This window comes from Vicugna pacos, chromosome 6, assembly GCF_048564905.1.
Source record: "Vicugna pacos chromosome 6, VicPac4, whole genome shotgun sequence".
Taxonomy (NCBI): Eukaryota; Metazoa; Chordata; class Mammalia; order Artiodactyla; family Camelidae; genus Vicugna; species Vicugna pacos.
In genome coordinates this window covers 36,177,832-36,190,299 of record NC_132992.1, presented here as the reverse complement: position 1 = coordinate 36,190,299, position 12,468 = coordinate 36,177,832, and the positions used below count along the sequence as shown (strand labels likewise).

Genomic DNA, 12,468 nt, shown 5'->3' with positions numbered 1-12,468 from the left:
TCAGCACAGGTATAAAGTACAAACTCAAAAGGGTATAAAGGCAAGAGATAAAATAAAGAGTCAATAAAAATAGTCTTTTTTTAATCATTTGCCTTTTGCAAAGACTGAAAACAGGTGAGCGAGAAATACTGACTTTTCAGAAAAACAACTTCTCAGAACTCTTAAGACATTTCTACATGGCCATAAACTGAAGTAGGAAGTAAACAAATTTTCTTGCAGAATCCCAGAGGTGTTCAGGAAGTGTAGAAAAGCACTAGTGAGTTTGAAGTTAAAATTCAGATTTTAAGTAGTATGTGGAAAGAAGTTAGCCTTCTGCTTACATCCTATATACTATTTCTCTCTCGCCATGCATAAAATTTGAGTTTTGCACTGTACAGCACAAGTCAGAAAATTACAGCCTGACAGTCATCCCATCCTGCCGCTGATTTCGTAAATAACTAATGAAACCTAGCTATGCCCGTTCCTTTCCTGCTCTCTGTCAGGACTCTTGCTTTTGGAACCCAATGACTATGGTGTGAGAATGTTCAGATTAGCCCACGAAGAGACCTCATGAAGAGACAACGTAAAGAGGCCTCACTGGAGAGGAACTGACACCTCCAGCCAACTATCAATATTCATCGCCAAACTCAAGAGTGAATGAGCTGTCAAGTCTTTCAGCTTGTCAGAAACAGTGGAGCAAAGATAAGTCCCATCCACATTTCTTGCTAACAGCATTCATAAGGTTAATAATGTGTGTTTTACACTATAAGTTTTACATTTATGTCATGTTTTCAAAGTAATTGGAATAAGTGGTCACTTTGTAACAATTTGTTGAACTTTACTAAAGGTTCATACAGTTTTCTGTATACTTTTTTTTTCACAATAAAATATTTTTTAAATCAGATTTTTAACCATGTGGCTTTTTTTTTCTATTTTGTCTCACATGGTATTAGATACATTAATTTTTCTTTAACTTCCTGAACTTACAAAGCAGCAAAACTTGGTTCAAAGCTCATTAGCAAAGTTGATAGATTCCACAAATTCAACTCTAAAAAGCTCTACCTTCCCATCTCCACTGCTCCCATCCTTATTGTATCTCTTTCTAAAATTGACTAGACAACCTCAAAAACTTTACTTCCCATACCACTCCAATTCATATTACACACTACTATGTTATTTTTCTAAAACACAGTTCAGACCATAATCATTCCCTGATTAAAAAAGAAAAACCAATGATATCAACTCATGAGTTAAGAAGGCAAATCAAGCATATATAATGTCTCCCACTTAAGAATGCACTAAAATTAAAAAAAGTAAAATAGAAAAGTATAGACTTCAATCAATAAAAAGTATGTCATGTAGGGTATGAGTGGGTAAGAAATCCTAAAACTTCACTGGAAGATGAAAAATAGAAAAAGGTGAATAGATTGATAAAATAAAAACAAAAGTTTCAAAAATGTTAACAGTAGCAGAGGATACAGCTGAATGGCCTGGAAGAACACCAAGGAATGCTGGACTCCAGGAACACAGTGACAGCAGAGGTAGGTATGAGAAGTGGGGATGGGAACTGGAGGTACTGAGTGCATGTAGGTGCAGTGGTCCACCAGCATTGACCCACCTTTCTAGTTTAATTACAGGAAAAAAAATATGTATCCAAAAATAAGTCATCTCTAAAGAGCTTTGGCTAATAGTCTTAGAATAAACAGAATAAGGGGATATCTGTACCATACAGTAACAGAGTCTACATGCATTTTTTGATATTATGGGTTTGGGGATACCTACATAGCTAAATTTCTGCCAGCACTTTCTTAACTGAAGTCTACCTGCCTGAAAGTCCCATTCAATATTAGAAATGAATGGATATTCAAGGATCACCAAATATGTGAAGAAAGATTTCAGTACAAATAAGAAAGCTAACCCCCAATTCTAGATGAAAGAATAACATTTCAAACACTAGAGAAGGAAAAAAAAAACTATATCTAATTGGTATCTTTAGAACAATTTTATATTTTGTATCCATAAAAAAAAGAATGGAGTTCTAAGAAAAATTTTTTAAAATGACAGAGAAAGAAATAACCCTTGAAAATTAGGAGTGCTGAAACGGTGATAGAAGAATTGAGGAAAACTTGGAGAATTTAGAGCAAAACAATTAAGAAACTGAAAATCTGGGATACATAGGAAAAGCAAACCTGGTATGAAAAGCGTTTCAAAATTATCTTGTCCTGATGATGATAGATCCTCTCCATGTATTTGCTCTCAAGGCATATTATATGACTAGTCACTGTTGTAGAGTACATGTTTACTCTTGCCTTTTTAAAAAAATGCCGTTTTCCTTTTGGGGAATGCCCTTTCATATCCATGTCACATGACCTTGCTGAAATTGTTTATTCATATTGCTGTGGGTAAAATTCAGACAAATGGCTTCATCCACAGGTGTATCTGTTGTACTGGGAGAGGCACAATCTTTCTGAAATCTTTCTTGATTTGTAGTCAATAGACTGAGTTTTCTTTCTCATTTAAACCTCAGTAGCACCTTCTTTCACCTCTACGATGATGTTTATATTCTGCCACATACTACAGATGTTTGGGTACTTGTTTCATCCTCCCTATGAGACTGATTAATTTCTAGGAGCAGAGACATTCTCACTTCTATAGTTAGCACTTTGGCCATGAGAGGGGCTTGCTAAAGATGTCCTGAATTAAAATGACTCAGACCAAATCTCCTTAATCCTTGCCTTGATATAAATCTTCGATAGAGATTGTTAAGACAAAGTTCCAGGTCGTGCTTTCTCACCAAGCTCAGAGGTTCCTTTTCTATTTACTTGATAAAAATGAATATTCATAATGCAAAGGTGCAGTATTTATTATGCCACCCCCAATTCAAGCCCTTCTAGGGCCCCTACAACTTCTTGTATCCATTAAAAACGCTTAGCCTAATATTTAAGGCCTTTCTCAGTTAGATTATAGGTTTCTTTCAGAGCTTTCATTTTAATAATTATATAATGTACATTTGCACTCAATAGCTATTAGCTAAAAGTATGGTTTAATAAATTAATGAAACATTTTGGAATGGGAGATCTAAGCCTACCACTTTTTCAAGCAGTCATGGATATGTTATTGAGAAAAAAACCTAAAAGTTAAAGTTCTTGTTTCACTTTAGAAAAATCCATAAAAGAGAAATAAAATTCCTGCCACCCTCACTCAGTAGGATACCACAGAGATTAATGAGGTAATGCAGTACAAAGTGCTGTGAGCTATTCATACGAATGGGGCTTTACAGAGGTACTTTATTGTAATTATTCTCTGCATTTACCTTTAATGCCATATCTAAAGGATTTTGGACTAGAAAAGAGAGTAACTTTCTAGTATACAAAAGTTGTTTCAGAGTCATCTGTTCCAAGCTTGACTCTTAGCTATTTTTTCTTAATTAAAATCCTCACCTTACACAATTTCTTTGTATTGAAGATTAGTGTAATGAAGTAAGCAAGATAATGTATATAACGTTCCTGGTTCTTGGTAAGACCCTAGTAAATGCTTGGCTTTGTACTGTTTTTTAATCAAAAATAGTTATAGTAGAAACTATTTCAGAAGTTTTATCAATGCAATTTTCAGGAGTATCTGGAAAGAGAGGGAAGCCAATAAAAGCTGGAGTGCTGGCATTTAAGACCATTCAGAATAGAGAAAATTAATGGAGATAAAATTCTTGGATGATAGTTTCTTGCTTTTTTGTTTGTGTGTTTTTATGTGACCTATTGTCCAATCATACCACATTTTAAAGTTGAACTTTCAAAAACTGTTCACAATGATGGCCTAGTTGAGATAGGCCAAGATGTTTAAGAAGCAGCTCATTACTAAGTGATCATTAATGGAACATGGTCTCTTCTGAAACACAAGAAATTTAACACCAAGACAGACTGCTTTCAGTGTAGTAATAAATTGTACCTATTAACAGTCAATGTTTAAATAACATCATATGTTGAATAAAAAGCATGTTGATAAACCTATGTGCATCACACTAAACCTATAGGCATCACATTTCCTGATTTCAAAATATATTATAAGATACATTATTCAAAACAATTTGGCACTGGCATAAAAGCATACATATCAGTGGAAGAAATACAGAAGCCAGAAATAAACTATGCATATACAGTCCACTGACTTGTGGCAAGGGTGTCAAGAATACACAATGGGGAAAGGACATCCTCTTCAGGAAGTGGTATTGGGAAAACTGGATATTCACATACAAAAGAATGAAACTAGACCCTTATCTTACACCATTCACAAAAATTAACATAAATTGGATTAAAGATTTAAATGTAAGACCTGAAACCATGTAACTCCCAGAAGAAAATAGAGGGAGATGCTCCATGACATTGGTCTTGGCAATGATTTTATGCATATGACACTAAAAACACAACAAAAAGAGCAAAAATAAACAAGTAGGGTACAACAAACTAGAAGGCTTTTACATAGCAAAATAAATGGCCAACAAAGTAAAAAGGCAACCTATGAAATGGGAGAAAATATTTGCAAATCACATATCCAATAAGGCGTTAATCTCAAAAATATATAAGAATAACTCATACAACTCAATAGCAAAACAAAACAAACAAAAATAACCCAATTAAAAAATGGGTGAAAGATATGAATAGACATTTTTCCAAAAAAGACATACAGATGGCCAACAGGTACATGAGAAGACGCTCAACATCATTAATCATCAAGGAAATGCAAATCAAAACCACAGTGAGATCTCTATCACCTCTCATCTGTCACAACAGCTATTATCAAAAAAGTCAAGAGACAACTAGTGCTGGTGAGAATACTGAGAAAAGGAAACCCTTCTTCATTGTTGGTGGCAATGTAAATTGATGCAGTCATTAAGGAAAACAGTATGGAGAATTCTCAAAAAATTAAATATAGGACAACCATATGATCCAGAAATTCCACTTTGGGTATACACCCAAAAGAAACAAAACCATTATCACAAAGATATCTGCACTTCCATGTTCACTGAAGCATTATTCACAATAGCCAAGATATGGAAACAATGTTAAGTATTGGATGGATGAATGGATTAAAAAATATATGGTATATATACAGTAAAATATTATTTAACCACAAAAAGAAGAAAATTCTTCCATTTGCAACCACATGGATGACTTTGAAGGCATTATGCTAAGTGAAATAAATCAGAGAAAGACAATTACTATATGATCTCACTTATACATGGAATCTAAAAAATCCCGAATTTATAGAAACAGAGAGCAAATTGGTGATTGCCAGGGATGGGTGTGTATGTGGATGATGGCTGAAGGTGGTCAAAGGTCACAAATTTCCAGTTATAAGATGAATGAGTTCTGTGGATATAATATACAGCATGATTAGCTAATGATACTGTACTGTACATTTGAAAGTTGCTAAGAGTACATCTTAAAAGTTCTCATCACAAGAAAAGAAATTTTAACTATGTGAGGTGTTAGATGTATTAACTAACCTTACTGCAGTAATTATTTCTCACACACATACATCAAGTCATAATATTGTATATTTTAAACTTGCACAATGTTATATATCAATTATATCCTAATAAAGCTGGAAATATTTTAAAATAGAAAATAAAAAAAAAATCAAACTAAGGAAATGTTTGTCATAGGCAGACATCTGAATTGGTCCCAAGGGGAAGAGTTCTATAGTCCTATAATTAGATCTCAGTCTTTTAGTGAGCCTATCCCTCTGGACTATGAACTTCCCAAGTGTTTCTTAATTTTTTCTTCCCAACTTAGTTGGAAGAAAACAGCTAGAATGAGCTGGAGATGGGTATTTTCCTTTCCCAAATAAATTAGTCTCTGATTTCCATCAGGTTAAACTCTGGTTGACTAGATTCTGGAGGGCAGCCCTTGTAGAGAAGAGCTGAGTGCTCTGAGTTACTTCAAAATGGTTCCTTTTCCCCTCCCTCCGCAGGAAGTTCCATGAAATTTTTCTCTGATATTTATTGTGGAAATCTCATCGAACTCCTAGCAGTAAAGCCCACGAAATCAAGGAGGCTGCCTATCAGTGGGTCCCCATAAATTTTTTTTAACTATCAGATTGTTGCCATTTTCTAATTGTTCAGTAAATTATGCAGCACATACAAATATCTCATGAGACTGTGTGCGCATAGTTTCATGAGTGGACATTTTACATCTAAGAGAGTGTGAAATGGGAAGCTTGGAGAGGATACTGAGTTGATCCATGAAATTAATGTTCTGAACAAAAAGCTTTGAGCCAGAGTTTATCATGATGATGTACGTTACAAAGGCACTTACCCTAATCTTAAGGCAGAGGTGGGTGGATGTATATTGCCATTGATTTTTTTTTTTGCACAATGTAAAATGTGAATTTGAGTCAATATCATGGATATTTAAGGTAGAGTGACAATAGCTAAGAGCTAAACTCATTTAAATGAAAACAAAATTCCAAAACAAAAACTATCACAAAAATGTCTCCACATAAGGAACATGCTAAAAAGAGTATTTCCATACATTTATTTGTAAGTAGCACTAATAAACATTTTTATGTATCCTATATAAACTCAGTCAAAACTGAAACATAGTGCATATAGTATATTGTTATCATTTATGATAGTTTCATATTGTACAATGTAGTCTCTGATAATCCAATTTCATATCCATTAATAATCTGTTTTTCCAAAGATAGAGAATGTCTTTTGGGATGCAGATTTGATGAAAGAATGTAAAATTATAAATTACACACTGAAATCACCACATTCAATTAGAGTATGATTTTTATAAATTTTACCAGTTTCACTTATGACTCCACCATTAAATATGAAATTTAACATCATCAACCAAAACGTGTTCCATATTCTAAATCTGTAATGAGCTTAGGCTCTTCAGGAATATAATTACTGACATCAATTGCTTGTAACTCTACATGTTTAAATTCTATTTTCACAATCAGTAGGTTATATGTCATCCAATGTCATCCCGAAACTGAAGCAATAATGGAAAAGTCAGAAGCATAACATGCTGATTTCCTTTTAAAACATGAAAGAGAGGAGAGAGAGAAAAGAATAAAAAAGATAAGGAGGGAAAGAAGATCTGAATATTGGAGACTAAAGAAGTGAGAGGTTTAGATGCATTTTAAATATATCATCACACTAGTTTCCATTATAAATCATTAAAATAACACCTCTCAGGTTCTCTTTGAAATAGCTTGGAATCTGCATGCCATCCATTTGTATTGTAGGTCTTTGATTGGATTATTTATAAGTCTGAAATGGCTTATAACAATTTATTTTCCATTTAAAAGCCAGCTATTTTTTCTATAATTTGGAGATAGAAATGGGTAAAAATAAATAAAAAAGACTTTTTCAACCATGGCATCTTGAATTCAAATGAATAAACCCTGGATTTATTTACAAGGAGAGCATTGCAAGATTTTTGTTTTTGCTTTTTGCTAGCACTTCTTTTCTAACATTCCTCCTCTAGAAAAATAATTCTCTGTGCCAGAGTAGTGCATGACCTGATTCTTTAAATAGAAGGCATCCACAGGATCACTGAACAGTCCCATCAGATGCTCTTACAAACAAGATCCCTTGACGAGAGATTCTTGGGACATAACCATTCCCTGAATACAATGGTTTGAAAGCAAGATAGGGGTAAGACTGGTTATTGACTACACAAGAATCTCTCAGGTTCTCTTTGAAACAGCCTGGAATTTCCATGCCACTCATTTGTATGGATGTTTTACATTGATAGGTGTTTATAAACTAAATTCCAAAGGGAAGCACTTAACCACAAACAAAACCCAGCAAACTCTGATTTTAATGGTGGAGAAATATAACTGTCAAAATTATGAAAAGGGAAGAGAAAATGTTGTGCATCCTCTCATTTACCTTCTTATTTACCTTTTATCTGCTAAAAGGATGAGAAAAAGACTTAGTGGTATTGAGAGGCAACAATTAAACTTTTTTAAATTAATGCAATTTATTTCTACAGGATAATACTGAAGCAAATAGTTTAGCGGCATTAAAAAATGAATTTGATTTAGTGAATGGGAAGAGTATCTGTAGTTATTTTAGCTGGGGATAAAACAATTAAAAGCTTTATGCTTGCATGTTTCAGTAATAAAATTTAAATGCTAAGCTGGAGAAAACTCTCCCTTTTATTCTGGTTTGTTAAGAGTAAATATACACACACAAACAAATAGCACAGCTTTTTTTTTTCCACGTTCAGAAATCAAATTAAATAATCTATGAATATCCTCCCATCTAGGAATCCAAGGGGTCCTATCCTGATGAAAATCTTATGACTATTCCTTAAACTACTGTAGTGCAACACAAAGAAAAGAATTATGGGCACTTTAAACCTGGGTAGTATTCATCAAATGGCAACCCAAGGGTGAAAGGTCCTATATCCCATTTCCAATCCTCTGAATTACCTACCCAAGTAATGTATTTTTCTCTTTAAAATGTCTTAAAAGATATAAGATGTCACTGTACTTACAGGGTTTTGAGATTTTATTTTTAAGAACCAAAAGAAATTTGCTCTGTGAGCAGGTTTTTAAATTTGGCTTGAGGCCTCCAGTTCAGGGAACAAGCAATCTCCTTCCAACTCTCCCTTCTACTGGAGAAATGTCCCCTTTCAACCTGTGCCTTTTGGTCCAATCAATGAACTCAAGACCCAATATACCATGTCTTAAAAATCCATTTAGAAAACAACCACTCCATTCAGAGTTCATCTCCTTCCTTTATCAGAAATTGCTGGAAATGTAATTTTGCAGCAAGCATTTCATTTCTTGAATTGAAATAGATTGAGATAAATGTGAAGTCAATGATTAGATAAATGTAATGTCTTGGGTTGATGCCACAATGCAATATTCAATGTTGTGGTCAGTACTGATGGATGTTTTGTATAGTTACTCAGCTGTATAATGGGACAAATTCCCATGACTCTATTTAAAATACCATGTGGCTCTTCTCAATTAATATTACCAAAAGTACTTTGGCACGAATACAAAAAGCATGAGGGATTAGTGCTGAGCATGCAAGTGCAGTCATCTTTGCTCTGTACAGAGATTCCCCTTTATACAATAAACTGTATCTACATTTATTTACTGAGCTGCATTGCATGCAGTAAATAACACAACAGAGATTATTCCTACTTCAGAAATCACTTCCATGAGGTTATAAATAGAAACCCTGTGCTAAGTAATCTCCTACAGTACAGTTAAGGGTTAAACCCCTATGGGGTTAACATACATACACTGGTGCATGCACAAGCACTACAGCCATAGAACACATTGTTTATGAAAGTCTCTTTATTGTAACAGCAGTCCCTGCTATCAAGGTGCATATCATTCAGTATAAAAGAGGGGGACAGGAAAGAAAGGACTTTCCTCAAGAAGGAATAAAAAACCAGAATATTGGTAGTGCCTTTAGAAATATTTTTTGGAAATGAAGAGGCTAAATTTTCTGGTCTACTGGTACCCAGACTGCATAACATAGGAATGAATCAAATGATACAATGATAAATACCTTTTTTTCAAGTTCTGCTTCCTGTGATTGCTCTTCTTCGGTGGTTATATTTCACTGTTACATAGAAATCTATGATTATCAGGGATGATATCCAGCCTATCAAGTGCTTCAGTGATCAAAATTATACATTTCCATCCACAATCTACCTTTTTAAGAAATTAAGATGTTTTAATATTTTCTAAAGATCTAACACTTTAATAAATGTCAATACACCAACATTTTACTTTCTAGTGTCCTTAGGTCCAGCACAGGGTAGTGATTTAGAAAGATTTGTTGTCTCTCCTATTGAAGAAATACATGATCACTATCTGCAACACTTAAAATAATTTTTGATTGATTAATACAAACACTAATAACTAAAAAATAATCAAACTCCTAAATTAGTACTTGCTTCGGCAGCACATATACTAAAATTGGAATGATACAGAGATTAGTGTGTTCCCTGCACAAGGATGACATGTCAATTCATGAAGCATTCTACACACACAAAAACAATTATACACCTTCTTCCACATCATGAAAAACAAAATCTTGATGCATTTTTAGAGGTAAATGCTTATGCCTGTAACTTGTAAATATAGACGTGTTTTTAAATGTTTGTAATATTCTAATTTTTAAATCATTCTTTGTAATTAACTTTTTAAAACATTCCCCTTCAGAAATATTTTAGATTTTTCTATTTCTGGAATTCTATAATCATACAATCCTGTATCTTGGTGTGTTTTCTTTTTTCCTCCTGAAACATTTTCTCCCTATTTGTGGCGTTATAAAATTGCATGATAATGGTATGTATACTTTGGTTAGGGCCATTTTAATTCATTGGGCTTAGTGCATGACTTTTCACTATGGAGTCATGTATTTTCCCTTCAAGGGACTCCCATGAATTATTTCTTTGTTAACTTTCCCCACCCCATTTTCTCTGATATTCTAGAACTTCTATTAGAAGATATTTAAACATATAGATCATTTCTTCACTATTTTCCACTTCTTTACCTTTTGTTCCTGTTTTTTAGATTTCCTCTATCTTCCAAGCTTTCTACATTTTTTTTTCAAATAATGTCTAAGCCTTTTGTTTTGGATGCAATAAACAAAAACTTCTTTTCTTGTTGAGGATATGAGTTGGAGGTTTGTTGTTTATTTTTTTCTCTTTCTTGCATTCCCCCCGTTTCTTCTGACCTTTTTGATTTATTTGTTTTATCCTTTGTTTTTCTTGTTGGAGGCTTCACTAAGGGTGGCAGTCAGGCAAGTTTCAATTGCTAAAGCACTCTCACAGGACCCACAATTAAAATACTTAGGAATCTACAAGTTATAGCAAGAAGAGAATACAAAACAGCAGTGGCATCTCAAAGGCTCACAGCACACAACAGGACAAGCCAGGCGCGACCTCCGTCGGTAGGACAGCAGTGGATCTACTTCCTCAAATCAGAAACCACCAAGGTAGGCCCAGAACACCTGAAGACCAGGGGACTAACGTAGGTATATTCCCGTGAAGTAACCTGCCCCAACGGCTCAACCGCCGAGGGCCTCGCTTACACCAGGTGTAAACCATCGTCTCATTGTTCTCAATCAACAGCGCTCACAAGCCCGTACGTCATGGCCCCTCGGTTGAAAAGCAACCCAATCAGCACAATTCATGCCTTGACTAGGAGTCAACACTGTCTTGGCACATCTCTTACTTCAAACAGCTCCAAACATGCCAGAATTAACGTTCACAGCAGAGGCTTTCCTTAACGGAAAGTATGCAACCAAAATACTGACTGAAATTCTGCATACACGCGCATGGCTCACCTCCAAATCCTGACAGGCACTTTCAGTGGAGAATACCAAGTGGAAATTTGAGGAATTGTCATCCGAGGTTATTCATACTCTCCAGAGAAGGTTCTGGTCCGAAAGAAGCCACAAGTGGCTCGAGGTTGGGCTCCAGGGAGAGAGCAGGGTCGGGAGCGGAGCCTCGAGATGCCGCCCGCCGCGCGCCCCGGAGCCGCTCCTCAGAGTCTCACAGCCCGGCCGCCCCGTGCGGCTGCGCAGTTCGCCCCTCGCGCTCGGCGGAGCTCTGTATTGGCAATGGCTGGGGGAAACTTTTCAGTTACTGCTTCTGATACGTGACTGAGTGAAGGCTTTTCAACCTGACGCGGCCCCAAATGTTACGAATTAACAAAACAGTCCTTGAATGCAGCATTTTTCATAGAGAATGTTTCACTGACAAAGACTACTGAAGCAAGACTAAAGATGTATAAGCAATCTAATATGAAGGCCATGACTGGGGCCAAAGCTGCAATGCTGTTTACAATCCTCAACTTAAGATGCTTCTTTTTATACTGTGTTTACATCATCAGGGTGGAGGGAGTGAAGGGAGCCATCTATAGTTCTGACCAGGTGGGGTTCCCAACCCTGGGATTTTCCTGGGTGAAATTCAAAACTGGTGCATGTTAGGTGGAAGGCAAGGAGAGGCTGGAGAAAGGTGGGCCACTTTTGATTGGTAGATGGTAGGGTTTTTTTAATTGTATTTTTTTATTTAAGTGTAGTTGATTTACAGTGTTAGTTTCAGGTGTACAACAAAGCAATTCAGTTATACATATACATATATATACATATATTTTCAAATTCTTTTCCATTATAGCTTATTACAAGACATTGAATATAGTTTCCTGTGCTATACACTATGTCCTTGTTGTTTATCTATTTTATATATAGTAGTGTGTATCTGTTAGTCCCAAACTCCTAATTTATCCCTCCCCCACCTTCCCCTTTGGTAACCATAGTTTGTTTTCTGTCTGTTCTCTGATTTGTTATCTTTTTTCATATTCCACATTTTAATAAGCAAGGGAAATTACAAAGCTTGTCTTGGATGGCTGCAAGATCTCTGCATTTGCCCACCAGAATCTTAAAAGAGTTTATGTACAGGTCTTAACAGGGTTCAGTCTTCTATACAGTCCAGATGCTCT

General features: G+C 35.3%; 1 long non-coding RNA gene and 1 other non-coding gene across 5 annotated transcripts in view; one reads left to right on the top strand and one right to left on the bottom strand.

The window, feature by feature from the left end:
• LOC116280921 (uncharacterized) overlaps positions 1-11,484 on the bottom strand; it is a 594,369-nt gene extending 582,885 nt beyond the window's left edge. For 3 of the 4 annotated variants that reach the window (XR_012073474.1, XR_012073472.1, XR_012073473.1), the window contains exons 1-2: positions 11,312-11,484; positions 9,524-9,577 (exon numbers count right to left, since the gene is read on the bottom strand). This is a non-coding gene — a long non-coding RNA (uncharacterized lncRNA). The remainder of the gene's footprint in view (positions 1-9,523; positions 9,578-11,311) is intronic. The other variant, XR_004190316.2, reaches the window with a different exon arrangement.
• Positions 9,907-10,010, top strand: LOC116281134 (U6 spliceosomal RNA). Its single transcript, XR_004190584.1, has one exon. It is a non-coding gene; the product is annotated as a U6 spliceosomal RNA (small nuclear RNA).
• Positions 11,485-12,468: the final 984 nt, after the last annotated feature.